Source organism: Phoca vitulina, unplaced genomic scaffold, assembly GCF_004348235.1.
Source record: "Phoca vitulina isolate PV1807 unplaced genomic scaffold, GSC_HSeal_1.0 scaffold10, whole genome shotgun sequence".
NCBI classification, from domain to species: domain Eukaryota; kingdom Metazoa; phylum Chordata; class Mammalia; order Carnivora; family Phocidae; genus Phoca; species Phoca vitulina.
Genome location: NW_022589713.1, coordinates 20,126,151 through 20,143,421, shown reverse-complemented (window position 1 = coordinate 20,143,421; position 17,271 = coordinate 20,126,151). Strand labels below are relative to the sequence as shown.

At 41.1% G+C, this 17,271-nt stretch overlaps 1 protein-coding gene and 1 pseudogene across 1 annotated transcript in view; one reads left to right on the top strand and one right to left on the bottom strand.

Annotated features, from left to right (window-relative positions):
- Positions 1-14,862, bottom strand: part of STAG1 (stromal antigen 1) — a 423,306-nt gene extending 408,444 nt beyond the window's left edge. Inside the window, exon 1 of the mRNA XM_032408640.1 lies at positions 14,634-14,862. The gene's annotated coding sequence lies outside the window, so the exon portion shown is untranslated. The remainder of the gene's footprint in view (positions 1-14,633) is intronic.
- Positions 14,863-16,655: 1,793 nt separating this feature from the next.
- On the top strand, positions 16,656-16,809 carry LOC116634867 (annotated as a pseudogene).
- The last annotated feature ends 462 nt before the right edge of the window (positions 16,810-17,271 follow it).

Genomic DNA, 17,271 nt, shown 5'->3' with positions numbered 1-17,271 from the left:
TGCATTATGCTCCCTCTAGTCACTATGACCTCCTCTCACTTCCTAAAATACCACAGCCCTTTCTGCTACAGAGACTTTGCTTCTGCTCTGCCTTGTGCGTGGACCATTCTTGAATGTCTCAGCTGAAATTTCATGTCCTGGAAAATGCCTTTCCTGACTGTATTATGTATGTATCCCATTATTACCCATGACAGTAACTAACATATTCCCTTTATAGCATTTATTAGTATATGCATCAACATAGCATAATCAGTATATGATTATTATGTTTAATAATAATCTCACATGAGCACAAACACCTTGTCTGTCTTATTTCTAATATCTAGCCAAAATGATATGAACAAACTTCTAACTGGAGAACCTTAAGTACCAGGTGAGTTGGCATCAATGATAATTTCAGCACCACCCCCAACTCATTCCCCACCTGTATTTACCATCATTTCCCCTTGAAGTGGAGGGAAGGAGAATGGAAGGGAAAGGAAGAGCCTAACAAAGCCCTCATTTGTAAAATATCTTTACCAACACTATATTCTCTGAAGGATTATGTAGAGATTAAATGTCATATGTAATAAACCTAAAGCACTAGAAAGGCATGATAAACAGCCTGTATTCAATAAATGATGGCTATGTAGGTAGAGCACCAAGCACAATACCTATAGCAGATAAACGAAAAATGCCGCTTCATTTTGTTGTTGTTTTAAGTAGGCTCCATGCCCAATGGAGGGGCTTGAACCCACAACCCTGAGATCAAGAGTTGCATGCTCTACTGATTGAACAGTCAGGCGCCACAAAAAAAGCCACTTCTCTTGCCCCTTTTAATCTCACTCTACCACCAGCTTGCTCTGAATATGGTTAAGAATAGAACTCTGTCCCTAAAAGATACCTTCCCCCTTCTGGACCTCCACAGACATAACATACTGGGTGTAACATAGCTTAAGTTATTCACATACATTGATTAGGGAAAGCCCAATATCCATTAAACAAAACCAATTCATCACAAAATGACCTCAGAAGTACATTGCAATTAGTGTCAGTAAACAGAATAACCATATTAACATTCATTTTTGAACCTAGCTTTAAATTAACCCAGGGGGAGATCTAAATTGCTGTTTAAATAATATCAGTGTTGGTTACTAAAAACACCTACTACATCTAACACAAATCCACTTACAGGAAATAAAATAGTAAATTGAGTTCATGATTAGATTCAAATAACAAAGGGCAAAGTACTACAAAGTATTACACAATATTTAGTTAATAATTAGAACAAAATGATTTATCTTCAACCCTCTAAAATACTGTTTCTGACAGTATTCTGTATTTGCATCTGTGGATTTGAAGAAAGTGATAAAGGAATGTATTACAAAAGGAACATAAAGGAAGCCAAACTGCCAAGGTCTGAATCCTCTTTCTGCTAATTACTAGCTATGTGACCTTTGAAAAATCACTGAACTTCTCTGTGCTTCAGTTTCCTCATCTACAAGCTGAGACTTAACAATAGTACCCACTTCACAGGGTTACTTAAGAATTACATAACATATTAAAACGCTTAGAACAGTGTCTGTTATGTAAGAAAACCTATTAGCTATTATTTAATATTACATTGCTGTTAGCTACTGTTATACTATTTTGCTTCTTTGCATCATTTTCATTAATAACTACCATACCAGACAGCACACATACAAAACATACACACCACTGCAGAAAGTTCTACTGAACAACACTGTATCAGACCACAGGATAGTTAGAATGCCTGGTAAAGGTGCCTGGGTGGCTCAGTCGGTTAAGCGTCTGCCTTTGGCTCAGGTCATGATCCCAGGGTCCTAGGATCCCCGCAACAGGCTCCCTGCTCGGCAGGCAGTCTGCTTCTCCCTCTGCCCCTCCCCCCCCACTCGTGCTTGTGTGCATGCGCGCGCTCTCTCTTGCAAAAATAAATAAATAAAACCTTTAAAAAGAGAAAATGCCTGGTGAGATAATGCATATCATTTTCTTCTCTAATTTTTTAAGAAGTGTTAGAAAAAGCACTCTCTAGGCCCAAGGCATTTTTTAAATCTACTAACTTTGATGTGTAATGAAGAACTTGGGGTTCAGTCCTATTTAACAAGTCAAAGAAGAGTGGGGAAGAGGAGAGTATCTCTAAGGATCTCTTTCTGAGAGATAACCAAACAAATGGGACTTTTTCGTTCCCTGTCCACCCTACACATCAAGCTATCCACTAAACTCTCTCTCAGCAAATGGTACCATGCTTGGAAAAAGAATTATTAATATTATTAACAAATTAAAAAAGCAAATTTGTGGCAAACTAATATAAGCTTCTCTAACACAGTAAATAAAAGATCTAAAGTTGTATCTAACAATTAGCCTGATTTTAAAGTACAGATTATGATAAATGGTATTTTGGGACATCTGTGACATCTGTAATTTAATATAACAATAGTTCTTATTTCTATTAGTAACAAAAGTACAGGTATTGCTAGCACAACTGTGATTTGCTGCTCACATACAAAAATCAAACAAAATGCCAAATCTCACTTACAGGTTAGTAAAGATAAAGATGTGATATTTTCCAATCTAAGTGCATGAAGCCTGGTTTAAAAAAAGATCTGCTTTGGGGGCACCAAGATGGCACAGTCGGTTGGGCCTCGGACTCTTGGTTTCAGCTCAGATCATGATCTCGGGGTCAGAGTCATGGGATCAAGCCCCGCAGCCAGCTCCGCACTTAGCACAGAGTCTTCTTAGGATTCTCTGCCCCTCCTGCTTATTCTCTCTCTCTCTTTCTGAAATAAATAAATCTTTAAAAAAATAAATAAAATAAAATAGAATAATAAAAAAAGATTTGTTTTAGGAGATTAGACTTTAGTCACAAAACCCTGGACTCAAACCCACCACTTCCTAGCTAAGTAATACTGGGAAAAGGTACTTAACCTCTCTACCTCATCTGTGAAATGGGAATAATACCAAAATAAGACTGCTGTGCTATTTAATTACTTTATGCTACTAAGTATTTTGACACATCCTCAATAAACAATATATACTATTATAATCAGTAACCAAATCTGACAATTGCATAGTTCGCAACCCTTGCTATGCATCAGAAACTCAGAGATTTGGTGTCAGTTGATCTGGGGTAGATCGGAGCCACTGGTATATTTTTAAGCTCCCAGGTGATTCTAATGTGCAGCCACTGGCCTACGGACAAAGTTCAAACTCTTCAGTTTGGCACACGAGGAACTCTCATCACTACTTTCAGCTCTGTATTTTAATCACTCCTATGTGAACCAATGCTCTGAACACACACTGAACTAATGCTTCATCAACAAGTGGGGTATAGTAGCGCCTCTCAAACCTCAGCCTGTATGAGAGACACCAGAAGGACCTGTTAAAAATTGTTGGCTCTGCAAAATTTCTAATTCAATTGAACTGGGGAGAGGTCCAAGAACATGCATTCCTTTTTTTTTTTTTAAAGATTTTATTTATTCATTTGACAGACACAGCGAGAGAGGGATCACAGGCAGGGGGAGAGGGAGAGGGAGAAGCAGGCCCCCCGCCAAGCAGGGAGCCCGATGTGGGGCTCGATCCCATCATGACCTGAGCCGAAGGCAGACGCTTAACGACTGAGCCACCCAGGCGCCCCAGAACATGCATTCCTTAACAAGCTCCCAGATAATAGTGACACTGCTGGTGCATGGACCACACTTTGAGAACCCACTGGTCAACACTAGATCACAACCTGGTCCCTTTATATTCACCTAAAATGGCATTCCTATCTCCACCATACCATTCTTGACTGGCTAACTTTCACTGTTCTTTCAAAACTGATATAAGAATTCACCTTCAGGAAGTACTTGCTCATTTCAACAAATCACCTTGAGGCACTTATTACCTACTATAAAACTTGGCTAGAAAAAAAACCACTATAGAATGTTCTTAATGGTACACTAATGTAGCACACATAGACTCTGTAAGAATTAGGGAAAAAGGCCTCTTTTGGACAGGTGAATTTAAAAAGGCGAAAAAAGCAAATGGACAGTCTATCAAGCAGAATAAAATCTGGATCTCAGCCACCACCCACCGTCTTAGCCAGGTACCTTTATGTAGAGCACCAATTCCACAGTCATGATAGCCCTGGCACAGCATTACTACTAAAACACAAATGAAGAGCACTTAGACCAACCCTGGATATCAGGAAAGGAGGGAGAGGAAAGAAGGAGGAATCAGGTTATCAGGAAAGGACTTTTGGAGAAGGTATCACCTAAGTTCTGAATCATAAATTGCTTTCTCTGTACACAGAACAACAATGTCTTTATACATACAGTGTATGGCTCACTGTAGATTTCAATAAATGTATGAATGACTTACAATGAATAAAATATGAAAACACTTGCTAATCTATCTCTTTCTAAACAAATAAAGAAGTAAACACACACCCATAGCTGGCACCGAAAACTATAAATACTATCTAAATATTAACGTTTTGGTCTATATACTTATCAGCTAGGAGAAAGCACAAATTTTTTTAATAACCAATGGGAAATCAAAGGCAAAAAGAGCCTGCTGAAGGCAAAAGGAGCCTGCTGAAAATGCACTTGAGTTTTTCAAAATTAAAGACTTTCTAAAAAACCTCTGCATTATCTGATTCAGAGCTGATTTCCTGATTATTTCCGTAGGCACTAAAAAATTTACAGGAATTTTGGAAACTAGGTCCAAGACACTAAGCTTACAATGAAGAAACTGAGGTCCAGAGAAGTAATGATTCAAAGACACGTGGCAATAAGTGGTAGAGCTATAATTAAAACTCAGGTCTCTAGCCCTTCACTAGCTTTCTCTCCCCTACACCATGCTTCTTTTACATTTATAAAATAAAATACTAAACAGGGCACCTGGGTAGCTCAGTCAGTTAACTATACAGTACAGATAATATGTAATTATTAATGTTATTTTGATCAGAAAATAAAGGGACTCTGCTGAAAAACTCTTCTGACTCTTATCACTTCCAAAACATAATGTATTTATTATCTGGGGGGGGAACTGACTCTTGATCTCAGCTTAGGTCTTGATCTCAGGGTCATAAGTTCAAGCCCCAAATAAAATACTAAATATCCATAACTTAAAAACATAGATTAACCAGGGTTTTGTACCTGTACCTCACTTTTATGAGAGGAAAAAGCAGTCATCTATCATTTTATCTAGCAACTTACTCAAAGCAGTAACTTTAAACATAATCTGCTCGATAAAATTCATTCCTAGTCTGTTTGCAAAATTATACATGCAAAACTAATATTTATAAATAATAATACTGATACAGCCATCAAAATTTCTCAATTACCAAGAAGGCATTATAATACCTTTCCAGGATGTAGTACTTTCTTAAGAAAGAAAAAAAGAGCTCAACTTTTGAAATATGTTTAACAATAAGCAGAAAACTCTGGCTATAACCCTCATCTCAATTAACCAGAATATCTCATCCTCTGACCATTCTCATTAATAAAGTTCTAATCTACTGCTAGTTCTATGTGCTGATAAGAACCAATTAATTAAAATGCTTTGCTTCTGGAAAGTAACCTCATTATTTATCTATATTATAATTTCATTCACCTTTTAAATTTAAGATTAATGTCCTTAGAATTTATGTGCAATGCAATACAGTCTAATAGTTAAAAACTAACTCTTTAACTTCTACAACAACCCATGACAGAAGTATGCTTTTATTCCCACTTCAGAGATGAGAGGCTCTGTAGTACCTCTCTGTACCCTCTGTCAATGAGGATAAGAGAGGTTATTAAAGAACTCACCCACGTTTACATACCTAGGAAGGGGCTGCATCAGAATTTAACACAAGCAGTGTGACTCAGGTGCCAGGAACTCTCTTGGACAATGGCTTTCTTAGCCATTTATCATGTGACAGTGCTTCCTTCATGTGTAAACATATGAACTTTTTCACTATCCTTTGCAACACAAGATACACGCTAAGGCATTTTCTTCCCAAAATGTAATTTAAGCTTGAACAATAAAGTACAACACAACTTACGACAATTTTAGCTTTTATATCCTGTGTTATGTCATAAAAATTTCTGCACATTCGCTACTTTATACTACCACTACTAGAGAACAGAAGAAACCTACCTCTCAGTGCTGTAACTGAGACAGGAAAAATAATAACCTGATACAATCAGGGTCAACAAAGCTTTAGAATAAAAGAGGGAATGAAGTACCTCAAGAGAGACAACCAGGTCATGTTTATGCTTGACTATGTATAAAGCATATTTTGTCTGCCTAAGATTGAGAAGATAGGCAATGGTGTCTCAAACATCTACCTGGACTTTGAAACAATTCAACAACTATGAAGAAAAATTTTCCCAAAGAGCCTAAAAACAGTACAGGTAATATGTAATTATTAACGTTATTTTGATCAGAAAATAAAGGGACTCTGCTGAAAAACTCTTCTGACTCTTATCACTTCCAAAACATAATGTATTTATTATCTGGGGGGGGAACTGACAGGGAGAAGGCCATCTCCCCTTAATTTTGCAAGTTCTGCTTCCAAAGTTTCTTGAATCTAACCCCCTCCACAGCATTTCATGTGTTATTCCTATTAGTTTGTTTTGTTGCTTTGTTATTGTAAAATGTTTATTGGTACATAGTAAATACTCAATGAATATTTTCTTATACACATATAACACCAGAACAAAGACATGGGGAGATGGGCTAGGATACAAGAATGTAATCCAATTTGCTGAAAGCATAAAACTCAAAGAGAAGCACACTACAGATACAGAGCTGAAAAGCTGCATTGCAGCCATGTGAGAAATACAAGGAAACCTTAATCACAAACAACATAGGGAAAACTAAGAAAATTCATTGGGCAGTTCTGGGAGGCAATTCTCCATGGGTCTTTTACTTTTCTGCATGTCTTGAAAACAGAGGCACTGAATGCCTGTGTCCCAAACTTTTCAAGATTATCTACATAATGAACAGTGTTGGAAAGAGACATAGCATCTCCTCCAGAGAAAAGGGGAAGCATGCTTACTATCCATTATAAGGATTCAAGTTTCCCTAAGCCTCAGATTCCTCTCCTGTAACCAACCTACTGCATGTGCAGATGTCGTATCTTCACACTAGTGTGTGCAAACTGGGGCTCAGAGATCTGATGCAAATGCTGATTCTGTCATCTGTTAGCTGTATGGTCTTGGGACAATTAGTCTACAACACTACAGGATACTATACAGTATGAACACCACCACTTACCACTACCGCTATTGCTGTAGTGCGCTGTTCTCTTCTCTGATCAGGGAGCCTCATGGCTCCCACCAGCATCCATTAAACTGTGGCAGGTTAACTTGTTAGCCTTCAAGTACAATAAAATTGCAGGCCTTTAACCATTCATGACAGGCATTAGCACATAATCAATGCTTACTATAAATGAGAGATTCTTCCATATTATCAGAAAAAAGCAAAACATGAGACGCCTGGGTGGCTCAGTTGGTTAAGCAGCTGCCTTCAGCTCAGGTCACGATCCAGGGTCCTGGGATCAAGTCCTGCATCTGCATCAGGCTCCTTGCTCAGCGGGGATCCTGCTTCTCCCTCTGCCTACCGTCCCCCCTGCCTGTGCTTTCTCTCTCTTTAATAAATAAATAAAATCTTTTTAAAAAAAAAAGAAAAAAACAACCATATGCTGCCTTTAAGAGGTACAAGTGAAACACAAAGAAAATGAGTTTTTAAGTAAATCAGTGAAAAAAGATACATAATGGGAATAGTAAGTTCAAGAAAGTTGAAGTGGTTATATTAACATCACATAAAACAGACCTAAAAAAAAGAGTATTACCAGAGAGAAAAAGAAATATTTCAAATGATAAAAAGATTAATTCATCAGGAAGACATATTATATATTGTTTGTGCTTAATAACACATCTTCAAAACACATGAGACAAAAATTGACAGAATTAAAGGAGAAAAAGACAATTGCAAGAAATAGGCAACTATGACTGAGGTCATAGTTGGATATTCTAACCTCTCAGCAACTGATAAAACTACATCCCCCTCCAAACAAAACAAAACAAAACAAAACAAACAAAAAACACCAGCAAATACACAAATGATTTGAAAATGCTACCAAAACACCTTAATCTAACTGATATTTACAGAATACTATACCCAACAACTGCAGGATACATTATTTTCAACTGTGAAAGGTACATTTACGAAGACAGACCATGAAACAAGGTTCAGTAAATTTAAAGGAATTAAAATCACACAGAATATATTCTCTGACCTCAAAAAGAAATTAAGTTCAAATCAATAATAAGATATCTAAAATCATCCCAAGTACTTGAAAATTAAACACACTTTTTTTTAAGATTTTATTTGACAGAGAGACAGCAAGAGAGGGAACACAAGCAGGGGGAGTGGGAGAGGGAGAAGCTGGCTCTCTGCCAAGAAGGGAGCCCGTTTTGGGGCTCGATCCCAGAACCCTGGGATCATGACCTGAGCTGAAGGCAGACACTTAACAACTGAGCCACCCAGGCACCCCATAAACACTTTTTTTATAAAGATTTTATTTATTTGAGAGAGAATGAAAGAGAAACAGCACAAGAGGGAGGAGGGTCAGAGGGAGAAGCAGACTCCCCGCTGAGCAAGGAGCCTGACGCGTGACCCGATGCCGGGACTCCAGGATCATGACCTGAGCAGAAAAGGCAGTTGCTCAACGAATTGAGCCACCCAGGCGCCCTGAAAATTAAACACACTTTTAAGTAATCCACATGTCAAAGAAGAAATTACAAAGCAGACTAGAAATTATTTCAAACTGAATAACAAAAATACAACATACCAAATTTGTGGAATACAGCAGTGCTTACAGGAAAAGTGACAGTTCTGAATGCTTAAATTAAAAAACAAGAAATGTCTGAAATATATGACTTAAGATTCCACTTTAAGCTAGAAAAAAAGAGCAAACATGTGGAAGACAGAAAATTATAAGGAAAAGAACAAATGAGATAGTGAAAATAAATGCAGAAAACTAGGAGTGTTATTACTTGAAAAGATAATAATATTGGTAAACCAAGAATGATACCAGTCAAGAAAAAAAGAAAGAACATACTAACAACACAAGAAATTAAAGAGGAGATATCACTACAGATCCTACAGACATTAGAAGGATAACAATGGAACCATGTAAACAATTATATCAATAAATGAAATGAGATGAACAAATGTCTTTAAAAATATAACTTACCAAAACTGACAAGATGAAACAAAATCTGAATAGCCATAGGTCTACTAACAAAATTGAATTTGACTATTACCAAAAACCTTCCCACAAAGAAAATTCCAAGTCTAGATGGTATCACTGGTGAATTCTAGTAAACATTCCATTAAGAATTAATATCAATGTTAAACAAATTCTTTCAGTAAATAAAGGAACACCTCCCAATCTATTTTCTGACACCATCATAATTGTTACACTGAAACCTGACAAAGACATTACAACCAAAGAAAACTACAAAGCAATATCCTTCATGAATATCCCCAAATCCCTAACATTAAATATAAAAAGTATAATACTCTGTGACCACATGAAATTAACCTACGAATCAAGGTTATTTTAACTTTTGAAAACCACCATTTATCCATTCTACCACTGATGGGACATTTTGTTTCTAAATTTTGGCTACTGGGATGCCTGGGTGGCTCAGTCAGTTAAGCATCTGCCTTCCGCTCAGGTCATGATCCCAGGGTCCTGGGATGGAGTCCCACAATGGGCTCCTTGCTCGGCAGGGAGCCTGCTTCTCCCTCTGCCTGCCACTACCCCTGCTTGTGTGTGTGCGCACTCTCTCTGACAAATAAAATGTTTAAAAATAAATAAATAAAAAGTAAATTTTGGCTACTGGAAGCAAGGTTATTGTGAACATTTTTATTCACGTTATCTTCAACTTACTAGATAAAACAAATTTTTGTGCAAAATGATTGTGTCAGTCTAGACTCCTGCCAAAAACGGGAGTATAATTTCTCCACATCTCACCAACACTTGATATTATCAGAATGCTTAATGTTTGCCAATTTGATAGAAGTGAAATGGTTTCTTCTTATGGTTTTACTTTGTACTACTCCGATTACCAAGATTCACTGCTTTTCCAACTTTGAGTCATGGTATCACTTAGGTGAGTTGCAACCAACATTCTTAATTTAAAAAACAAAATCAGAAAATATCAGAGGGCACTACATAAAGATTAAATGTTATTTCTTTAAACTTTTATTTCCACTGTGTATGTGTTTGTACTGGGTCACGATATAAAATGTTTTTGTTAACTGTGAGCTTCTAGCAAGTTAAAAGCCATATTTATAGCTGTTTCATTACAGCAAAACTCTATAGAGACATTTGGGCAACTTATTTGGGCACCATTTAGGCCCATAGCACAAAGGAATGTATTTTATGAAAGTAGGACCTGAGATGTCCTTCAAGCACAAAGTGGCAAAAACAGAATTAGAAGAGGGGAAGGAAAAAAATCCTGAAGGAAGCAATAAGGGGTGAATTATATGAAGAAAAGATTCTATAAAACCAACTGATTTATGACCTACTTAAAGCTCACTTTAAAAGAATCACATTTCTCAATAAAACAAGATTTCTCTCAGCACTAAGACAGGAAGCTGGGATCCTATCCTCTTAACTATTGAAATGACAGGAAACTGACCCCTCCTTCTCTAGACACATTACCCTAATTCCCATCTCAAGATTCATCTCATTCTAGAGTTCATGCAAGAGCATTCTTTTAGGTCTCTGCTTTCTACCTTTCCCTAAGGAGTGTCACAGTAGCTAGAGACATCTTAATTCTAAAGATTTATATGTTTATTCAGCTAACAAACAAAGATTTACCAAGCCCCTACTATATCCCCTCTCTATAAAGAAATTAAGTTGTATATCCCTCACAATTTTAACTCCTTGGTTATATTCTTTAAAGCTTGATATCCTTAACTAAAACTAATTGCCTCCTCTTGAAAATATTTTTCTTCTTAGACTCAAAACATCCCACATACCATGACCCAACTTCTGCTACATTCTTTGTTCACCAATAATATCCCTACTCTAATCCTTTCAAATAATTTTTTCATAAGAATTTCTTTCTCACAAACTGTGAACTAAGGTGCAATGAGTGTGAATCTACCTGTCACTTAATAGGAGTGTGATTTTAAGCATTAAAATCTCTTACAAGACTCAATCTCATCTCTAAAATGGGTAAAACAATACAAGAAATAATGATAATTACATAATCTATTGCCTTTTTTATTACCTAAAGTTTATTTTAATTTTAGTTTTTAATTTCCTCTAAATACAATAAAATGTTTTCAAAGAGGCACTTGAAGTGAGATACCAGGAAATATGGGAAAGAAAAGGTTTAAAGACATATGAGTAAACTTGTCAAGTGGGTTATTGCTCTCCCTCTGTTCTCTCCTATGTATTTCCAGATTCTAAAAAGGCAAAAGTAAAAATACTTCTTTCCCAATGGCAGACAAAATTCTAAGAACCCTCAATGACCCACACCCTATAAATTCCCCTCCCTTTGACTGTGGGGAGGCCTGTAAATATAATGGGATAGCATCACTCCAGTGGTTGTTATATGGCAAATATATTCTGCATATGTATTTAAGGTCCCTAATCAGTCGAGTGGCCCAAAAGGAAATTATCCTGGGTGGTTCTGACCGAACCAGATGAGCTTTAAAAAGGGGGTCTTAAAGGAGAGTCTAGAGGTCACAGACAGAGGAAGTCAAGGAGACTGGCTCCTGCTTGTCTGAATAAAAGCAACAGTAGTCATACTGCTTATGTGCACTAGTGGTAACCTAACCAAAAGCTATTAAGAAGAGGGACTTATAGCCTCAGGAAATTAACTGTGCCAACAAGTACTGAGCTTGGAAGAACACCCTGAACCTCAAATAAAAACTGTCAGCCACAGCTGACATCTTGATGAGATGATCTGGTGAGATGCTGTACAAAGTCCTGCTACAAAGTACCCAGATTTCTCACCTCCAGAAACTGTGAGACAATAACTGGGTGTTATTTAAGCTACTAAATTTGTTGTACTTTGCTATACATCAAAAGAAAAGGAATACACTCCCTCACTACAGGACTAAGCAGCAAAGAAAAAAAGGGGAAGATGAAACAGGGCTTTAGCTACCTCCATTTTGACCTCAGTCTGTACTTTATTAATTAAGCTCCTCTTTCTGGCTATCTCTTAACTCAGGCAAAACACCCTACTGGCAAAGCATTCCCTGATAAGAACCAAAACTACACCCACAAGCAATAAGGACTGCCCGGAGCCACCAAGACCGCATGTGACGGACCCTAAGACAATGACTGACCTGACCTTCACTGCCCACCTGCATGTACCCAACCATCTTTGATCCACATTTGCCTTATATAAACTTAGAAGTTTGAACATTTGGGAGAGACAGTTCTTCCAGTGTTGGCCTCACCGAAATAAACTTTGTTTCACCACCTTTCGTCTCTCTGCCTTTGGATTTTGTCAGCAGCAAGCGGCTGGACCTAGTCTGTTTGGGACCCCTAGAGCCAGGTGCTCTTGTACCCCTGCACCCAGGCTACAAAGAAATGTACCTTTTTCCTCAGGGTGCATTAGATCGCCTCACAGCATTGATTATGAAGATACACTGATCCAGAATCAAGGTTTGGAAAAGGCTAAAACCGCATAAAATGTTTCAAGCTTTAACTATTAAGAAAGGCTCTTTCCATACACATCTTGTTAAACAACTACAATTTAGTACCCTCATTTTAGTGGTAAGTAAACCTCAAAGAGTGACACCCCAAAGATGACAAACCTAGGGCATGTTTAAAGTAACTTCAGTCCAGGGCTCTTTCCCCTACACCACAGCCCCCCTAAGGCTTTAAAAGAGCCATTCAAATCAACAGTAATTATATTACGGTCTTCAACGGAATGAATCCAAGTAACATAATTTCCCACATTTCACATCCATTTCAGTATCTCCTAGCTCTGTCAGAACACCAAAACTAAAGTGGATACTGAGAAATTTCCACTCAAAAGTAGTTTGGTTGTAAAAATGACCATTGGTAAACCACTTAATTAAATTTAAAATAATTTTGAAAAATATAAAGAAAAAAATTTAGAACACCTGTAGGTTTTCCAGAACTTTATTTAGAAAGCAAGCAATTTGTGTTACAAGTGTTCACAAATATCAAAAGCAAGTAGACAACCTTTCCGGATCTTTCAGTATTTCCCCTTCTGCAATTTTTTAAAATCTGAATCACTATAAATATGAAAACAGTACAATATATCACACAATAAACATTTTTAATTTCACTGTTGTGTATGCTTCCCTAGGTATAGTTCACCATCAAAATTTGCAATTTTCTTAAAAACACACACGGAAAACTAAAAGGTAGTCATATTCAAATTCCACATAAATCACAAATCAGAGAACTTTCTCTACACCAATTCAAATACTTTCACAAACACTATATTTCCCTAAGAAGATGGAAAATATAGTCCTTTCTAGTCACGACCACGATTAGGAATAAACTATATTCATCATCTTAACAAGAACTTTAACAGCAAATAATTCGCTATCGTCACAAACAGCATTGTTTTGGGTCTATAAGCTTCCAAACCATCCCATGATTTATACGCCCCGGGCACGATTCTCTGCAATGTGAAGAGAATCGATAACATTTCAAATGTGGGTAGAAAGGGTGACGTGACAATCCTAAGACCTGAAAAATTTTTTAAGTCCTTAAAGCACACAAGAAGCACCCAGTTCAGACCCTCCAATCGAGGCCCAGGTCCAACTCCAGGCACTCCAGTTTCCCAGCTCTTCACCCCGCCCCCACCCCGAGAAAGGAGGGAAAACAACTTTTATTGGCCTCTTCTCCCGGGGAATTGGCAAACTAGCGGGGCAGTGCTCTGGCCTGAACACGTTTCACAGGGAGGCCTCCGTCGGGGGCGGGGAGGGCAGATAGCGGGAAAGCCCGGCTTCGACGCCCCTTCTCCCCCAGTCGCCAGCCCCCTGCCCCACCCCACCAAGAAGATGTCTCGGCCGGCCGCCACGCCGAGCGACCCCCAGGCCCCTCCGCTGAGGCGAGCTCGTTGTCATGTGACGACGCCGCCGCTAAAACACCGCAGAAACGCAGGGCGGCGGGCGGCGGACGGCATTCGCACCAGCCCGCCTCGGCCCGGCCCCGCCGGGTGCGGGCGAGTCCCGAGAGTCCGGGCGGGGGGGCGGAGGGCGGGCTTGGCGGCGGGCCCGAGCGCGCCACAAAGGCTTCCGCGCCCGTCGCTGTAGTGCCCGAGCGGGCGGGGGCAGAATCTTCGGGCCCGCGGGAGGGGTGGGGAGGAACTAGGGCTCCGGGGTGCCCGCCGCGCCCACAGGCGCCCCCCCCGGGCGCCCGGACAGCCAGCGACTGCCGCGCCCCGCACAGGCCCGCGCGGCCTCCCTCCCCCGCGCGGGGCCCGCGCCCGGCCCGCCCGCCCGCTCCTCGCTCGCGCTCCCTCGCTCCCTCGCTCCCTCGCTCTCGCCCGGCCTCCATCTTGGATCCGCGCTTCCAGCCCCCGCGCCGCTGCCGCCGCATTCCCCCTTTCCCGCCCCCCGCCGCCGTCGCCGCCGCCCGCACTCACCTCAGCTGCCCAGCCGGGCGCCGCCGGCCGTCGACCTAGTTTCCCCCCAAAAGTCTCCGGTGTGTTATTCCCGATGTGGGGGGGTTGTTACGGGGTGGTCGCCGGGGGTTCGGGAGCGGGGGCCGCGCCTTCAACGGAGCTGCAATCCTAACCCGCCATCTGGTGGCATTTTCCACACGCCAATGGCGCCGCTGCAGACTTGGGTCCGGACCGCCCTCTGCTGGCCGCGACGCTTACTGCCTAGCTGACGGGACGGGCCTGCCCGGAAAAGGGAGGGAGCTGAGTCGCGAGCTGGGGGCCGCGGCGGGGACGCGCGCAAACGCTTTCCTCTGGGGATTGCACGCACGCGCACCAGCGGGGCGGGAAACGTGGCCGCTGCGTGGAGACCCCGCCCCCGCACGGAGCGGTAGCCTAGCTCAGCCAATTGCAATCGGCGGATACCTCTCGGTGAGGACGTTGTGGACGGTTCTTGGGCCGCCCGAGGCTGGCGGAAGGACGGCCACGGTGGCGCCTGCGCGCCCGGCTAGCCGAGTTGCCGCCCGCCATTTTCGGAGCTTCTCCGAGACCTGGGAGGGAGACCCGCCCCCGACCCTTCAGTGAGGCCCCTCCTCAGGTCCGGAGACTGGTGTTTCCCTGCAGCTCCGCCTGACTCGTGCTGTCCCCACCCCACGTCCGGGACGCGCTTTGCGGAAACGGGAAGGGAGTAAAGGAGCCGAACCCTTCTCCCGCCTCTCCTGGTTGTAAAGAGGGTCTCTGAGCTTAGCATTGTGTTAGCTACTGATTGTTGACTGTTGGCGAGGCGTTTTCGCGAGTGAGGGTGAAAAGGTTTCGAGAACTGTTTAGGCCATCCCATGCCGATTTAGACGCTACAGTGCCTGCCCCAGGCCGATTGGCGTCGTCCCTGCCTCTGTAAAGCAGATTCACTCCTTAGTGCCGGCTTTGCATAAGGCGGCAGCATTGGCTAGTTAGTGAAAAAGGAATGTAGCTAGACTGGGAAAATACAGCCTCAGCTTTGGAATGCGATTTCTCTTCCCACAGCACAGGACTACTTTCAGTGGCTCTGAAATGGACGTGAGAATTGACTAACGTAAGATCGTGACCAAAATATGCCCTTGAACGTCGCCTCTTCCTACCCGCCTTTCCGTGGCTGTGGCTCCTACCTTTCACCTGCTCACAACTTTTCAATACAAAAGTGAATCCTTAATCTCCCAGGTCATCAGCTCCACTTGTGACTAAATTCTCTGTTGCTAGAGTCAGCTCTTTTAATATTGCCTTTGCATCGCTCGATTCCTTTACAGTCCTCAGCCCATCTCCAGTAAATTACCCGTTTCTGTTTTCTTTCTCAAAAGGTCACAAAGTGTGTGGCTGTTTCACTGGAGGAAGTCGCAACCCATCTAAACACACACACACACACACACACACATCTCTGGTTGGTTTTTTTTTATATTGTTTGCAAAGACTATTTCCAGCTTTCCTTGTTATTATTGCCGGTCGCAATCCATACTAATAGATAACTTCATTTAGTTTCCAGGGATCAAATCTATGGGACTACAAATTCTCCAATTTGATAGTCTCTCCATCTTGAAGTATCTGTAGTCACATTCTGTTCATGATCTGAAAAATTCACACCAAATCAACCTGTTCTCCCCTTTGCAAAGCCAGTCTTTCTTGGACTAGGTATGCTATCCCTTCCCACTTCCTTACACCACTACTTTGTAAGGTCTTGTATCTTCAACGTGCTTATCCACCAGCTTCTTCCTTTCTGCTTTTCAGCACACAGTTTCCATGGTCTTTTTTAAAAATTTCAGTGCTACTATTCTCTCCAGTTACTGTATTATCAACCTTCCTTTCACAGTCACATTTCTGAAAAGCAGTCACCGCCTTCATTTACCCTTTATTCCTTACCTTGTATTAATCAGACTTCATAACAGCAAAATGAAATTACATTTTAAGATCAACAGAGGTCTACTTTTCTCTTTTTCGCCGCCATCCTGCTGTGTGTGTGGCTGGCTGCTTCTCGCCATGTCTTCTCACAAGACTTTCAGAATCAAGAGATTCCAGGCCAAGAAACAAGCAGAATCGCCCCATTCCCCAGTGGATTCGGATGAAAACTGGTAATAAGATCAGGTACAACTCTAAGAGGAGGCACTGGAGAAGAACCAAGCTGGGTCTATAAGGCGTCACACATCATGAGATGACACACTTAATTGGCACACATATTTAATTAAGCTGTGTGAAGATCATGTGTTCTATCATTCTGTGAACATCCTTCCCACCAGGCCATAGACTTGTCTTATCATGGAAATGATTCTTCTCTGTGACTATGCCTCTGCACCAGTAGGTTGGTTCAGTAATAAATGTGAGATCTTTCGGCTCTACTGCTGTTGTGTTTCTGATTTGTGAAGTACTGAATTCCCCCACCTGTCAGATCATGCATAGCACTGTCAGAACTTTCTGCAGTGATAGAAATGGCCCTTGACAACCAAGTATGTAAAGTGTGGCTAGGGGGCACCTGGGTGGCTTAGTGCCTTAGGCCCAGGTCATGATCTCAGGATCCTGGGATTGGGCTCCCCACTGAGCAGGGTATCTGCTTGCCCCTCTTCTGGCTCATGCTCTTTCTCAAATAAATAAATAAAAT